Source organism: Schistocerca americana, unplaced genomic scaffold (genome assembly GCF_021461395.2).
Source record: "Schistocerca americana isolate TAMUIC-IGC-003095 unplaced genomic scaffold, iqSchAmer2.1 HiC_scaffold_77, whole genome shotgun sequence".
NCBI lineage: Eukaryota > Metazoa > Arthropoda > Insecta > Orthoptera > Acrididae > Schistocerca > Schistocerca americana.
The window spans coordinates 990,001-995,000 of NW_025726533.1; the positions used below are offsets into that span (position 1 = coordinate 990,001).

At 52.0% G+C, this 5,000-nt stretch overlaps 1 non-coding gene across 1 annotated transcript in view; it reads left to right on the plus strand.

Annotated features, from left to right (window-relative positions):
* Window positions 1–3,822: 3,822 nt before the first annotated feature.
* LOC124590623 overlaps window positions 3,823–5,000 on the plus strand; it is a 1,910-nt gene continuing 732 nt past the window's right edge. Inside the window, exon 1 of the ribosomal RNA XR_006976681.1 lies at window positions 3,823–5,000. This exon is cut by the window's right edge and continues 732 nt beyond it. This is a non-coding gene — a ribosomal RNA (small subunit ribosomal RNA).

Below are 5,000 nucleotides of genomic sequence, written 5' to 3' on the forward strand. Positions count from 1 at the left end.
CCTATGTCGTACCGTAACCTAACCTATGTCGTACCGTAACCTAACCTATGTCGTACCGTAACCTAACCTATGTCGTACCGTAACCTAACCTATGTCGTACCGTAACCTAACCTATGTCGTACCGTAACCTAACCTATGTCGTACCGTAACCTAACCTATGTCGTACCGTAACCTAACCTATGTCGTACCGTAACCTAACCTATGTCGTACCTTAACCTAACCTATGTCGTACCTTAACCTAACCTATGTCGTACCTTAACCTAACCTATGTCGTACCTTAACCTAACCTGTATTGCTCCTTAACCTAACCTGTATTGCGCCTTAACCTAACCTGTATTGCGCCTTAACCTAACCTGTATTGCGCCTTAACCTAACCTGTATTGCGCCTTAACCTAACCTGTATTGCGCCTTAACCTAACCTGTATTGCGCCTTAACCTAACCTGTATTGCGCCTTAACCTAACCTGTATTGCGCCTTAACCTAACCTGTATTGCGCCTTAACCTAACCTGTATTGCGCCTTAACCTAACCTGTATTGCGCCTTAACCTAACCTGTATTGCGCCTTAACCTAACCTGTATTGCGCCTTAACCTAACCTGTATTGCGCCTTAACCTAACCTGTATTGCGCCTTAACCTAACCTGTATTGCGCCTTAACCTAACCTGTATTGCGCCTTAACCTAACCTGTATTGCGCCTTAACCTAACCTGTATTGCGCCTTAACCTAACCTGTATTGCGCCTTAACCTAACCTGTATTGCGCCTTAACCTAACCTGTATTGCGCCTTAACCTAACCTGTATGGCGCCTTAACCTAACCTGTATGGCGCCTTAACGTAACCTGTATTGCGCCTTAACGTAACCTATATTGCGCCTTAACGTAACCTATATTGCGCCTTAACCTAACCTATATTGCGCCTTAACGTAACCTATATTGCGCCTTAACGTAACCTATATTGCGCCTTAACCTAACCTATATTGCGCCTTAACCTAACCTATATTGCGCCTTAACCTAACCTATATTGCGCCTTAACCTAACCTATATTGCGCCTTAACCTAACCTATATTGCGCCTTAACCTAACCTATATTGCGCCTTAACGTAACCTATATTGCGCCTTAACCTAACCTATATTGCGCCTTAACCTAACCTATATTGCGCCTTAACCTAACCTATATTGCGCCTTAACGTAACCTATATTGCGCCTTAACGTAACCTATATTGCGCCTTAACGTAACCTATATTGCGCCTTAACCTAACCTATATTGCGCCTTAACCTAACCTATATTGCGCCTTAACCTAACCTATATTGCGCCTTAACCTAACCTATATTGCGCCTTAACGTAACCTATATTGCGCCTTAACGTAACCTATATTGCGCCTTAACGTAACCTATATTGCGCCTTAACGTAACCTATATTGCGCCTTAACGTAACCTATATTGCGCCTTAACGTAACCTATATTGCGCCTTAACGTAACCTATATTGCGCCTTAACGTAACCTATATTGCGCCTTAACCTAACCTATATTGCGCCTTAACGTAACCTATATTGCGCCTTAATGTAACCTATATTGCGCCTTAATGTAACCTATATTGCGCCTTAATGTAACCTATATTGCGCCTTAATGTAACCTACGTTGCGCCTTAACGTAACCTACGTTGCGCCTTAACGTAACCTACGTTGCGCCTTAACGTAACCTACGTTGCGCCTTAACGTAACCTACGTTGCGCCTTAACGTAACCTACGTTGCGCCGTAACGCAACCTACGTTGCGCCGTAACGCAACCCACGTTGCGCCGTAACGTAACCCACGTTGCGCCGTAACGTAACACACGTTGGGCCTTAACCCAACACACGTTGGGCCTTAACCCAACACACGTTGGGCCTTAACCCAACACACGTTGGGCCTTAACCCAACACACGTTGGGCCTTAACCCAACACACGTTGGGCCTTAACCCAACACACGTTGGGCCTTAACCCAACACACGTTGGGCCTTAACCCAACACACGTTGGGCCTTAACCCAACACACGTTGGGCCTTAACCCAACACACGTTGGGCCTTAACCCAACACACGTTGGGCCTTAACCCAGCACACGTTGGGCCTTAACCTGCTCTGTAATTGTCATACGACGCGTTAAATTAGTGTAGTGTTGCCTAACTGCAACCCCCGCAATATAGTTTGCTACTCGCACTGCCCGGTCCCCAGTGTATCGCTTCATGTTAAACACCTTGCAGCTATACACTGTAATGTGGATGGCAGCAGGACGTACATGCTCAATGCCCTTTGCAGTTGTTCATTGGCATTTGCAGTTGTTCATTGGCATTTGCATGGCGAAGCACTTAGCCTACGCTGTGGTACGGCCTGTGTCAACTGTCCGCTGATGTTGTACGTCCAAATCACACACTGTACTGCACATTGGTCCTCATGTACTGAATGATACATCGTGGTACATGTGACCGTACAACGACTGCGCCAACAACGGCGAACCATGCGGTCCAAATGTTGTGCACTCAGCTACGTGTCGTCTCCCTATAAGAGCTGGATTGCAGTGTGGTATGCCCTGGATGGCGATCAGCATGAGCCGTCTGTTGATGTAGTGGCGCGTGTTGTCAGACGTAGTCGTCTCTTCTCACACACCGTGATAGCATGGTGCACTGCGTTCCACATCTGCGACATGCGACAGAGGCCGGTTGACAGTCGTTCGCGCAATGGACATCGCATACGTACGGGGGCCACCTTCCACGTGTTCGCGAAGCGTGCACATGTTGTTGCGTGTATGTGGGCAGACATAGTGTGTCGTGACACCTGACACAGGCATGCAACAATCGTTGAATTTGCAAATGGCGATGGACGCCTACGTTTGCTGGTGACGTTACGCAAATGAACAACTGGTAAACCGTTGTGGTGCGGTTGTTCTCGCTAGAGGTGAATCAGTGATGGCGACGATCGGTTGAGCTACCAACCGGTTGTTCCAGCGATACCCACCATGCCCACGAACGTGAATGGCATCTGGGTGTGAAGCGATACGCGGCGGTGGCTGGGTGGGACCGTCCCCGGCCGGTGAGGGGGGGCCTCCCGGCGTGCTGGCCGCGCGGTGCGTGGGCGCACGCGCTACAGCCGGCTGGTGGGGGCGGCCAGTGGCAGGCGCGCCGGCCGACGGAGGCGGCAGGCGGCGCAGCTGCGCGCCGGCGCACCCTGCACGCGGCGCCGTGCGGCCAAAGTAGGTCCTCGCGGGCCCGGTGCGAAGCGCGGTGGACATCTGCAGTGTGCTGGTCCGATTGAGGACTGTGTGCGCTGAGGATGCGCCGCCGCCCGGCGCTCGGCGCCGCGACGCCGTCTGCTGCTCGGTCGCCTCTGCGGTTCTCGCAGGTGGTTTGTATCGCAGCTGTGCGGACGTGTTGGCGCGTGCGCTGTGCTGGGAGAGTTCGCTTCGGCACCCAAGTGGGGCTTTTGTCCTTCTGTGGCGCTGGCGTTGGAGCTGCCGGTCACCGTAGGTGGCGCGTGTTGTCTCCCGCCGGCAATGCCACGACAGCACGCTCCCGGGCCTCTGTCGGCAGCGGCAAGCTCAGTTGGGAGCACGGGTGGTCGCACCTAAAGCGTCTACTCGCCAAACTCCGGGCGATTGCGCCTCTCTCGAACCCGACCAAGTACTTAGGACGGCGCTGCGCGCCGCCGGGACCTGAGAGGGTTTCGAGGTGTATGGTGCAGGGGAGCTCAGCCTCCTCCTGTTTGCAGAATAATTGAGCGGACGCTTGCGTGTTCGCGCGGGCCCCCGGGACACACTCCCGGGCGGCCGGCTGCTCAGCTCTAGTTGACGCAGCTCCCTGGTTGATCCTGCCAGTAGTCATATGCTTGTCTCAAAGATTAAGCCATGCATGTCTCAGTACAAGCCGCATTAAGGTGAAACCGCGAATGGCTCATTAAATCAGTTATGGTTCCTTAGATCGTACCCACGTTACTTGGATAACTGTGGTAATTCTAGAGCTAATACATGCAAACAGAGTCCCGACCAGAGATGGAAGGGACGCTTTTATTAGATCAAAACCAATCGGTCGGCTCGTCCGGTCCGTTTGCCTTGGTGACTCTGAATAACTTTGGGCTGATCGCACGGTCCTCGTACCGGCGACGCATCTTTCAAATGTCTGCCTTATCAACTGTCGATGGTAGGTTCTGCGCCTACCATGGTTGTAACGGGTAACGGGGAATCAGGGTTCGATTCCGGAGAGGGAGCCTGAGAAACGGCTACCACATCCAAGGAAGGCAGCAGGCGCGCAAATTACCCACTCCCGGCACGGGGAGGTAGTGACGAAAAATAACGATACGGGACTCATCCGAGGCCCCGTAATCGGAATGAGTACACTTTAAATCCTTTAACGAGTATCTATTGGAGGGCAAGTCTGGTGCCAGCAGCCGCGGTAATTCCAGCTCCAATAGCGTATATTAAAGTTGTTGCGGTTAAAAAGCTCGTAGTTGGATTTGTGTCCCACGCTGTTGGTTCACCGCCCGTCGGTGTTTAACTGGCATGTATCGTGGGACGTCCTGCCGGTGGGGCGAGCTGAAGGCGTGCGACGCGCCTCGTGCGTGCTCGTGCGTCCCGAGGCGGACCCCGTTGCAATCCTACCAGGGTGCTCTTGAGTGAGTGTCTCGGTGGGCCGGCACGTTTACTTTGAACAAATTAGAGTGCTTAAAGCAGGCAAGCCCGCCTGAATACTGTGTGCATGGAATAATGGAATAGGACCTCGGTTCTATTTTGTTGGTTTTCGGAACCCGAGGTAATGATTAATAGGGACAGGCGGGGGCATTCGTATTGCGACGTTAGAGGTGAAATTCTTGGATCGTCGCAAGACGAACAGAAGCGAAAGCATTTGCCAAGTATGTTTTCATTAATCAAGAACGAAAGTTAGAGGTTCGAAGGCGATCAGATACCGCCCTAGTTCTAACCATAAACGATGCCAGCCAGCGATCCGCCGCAGTTCCTCCGATGACTCGGCGGGCAGCC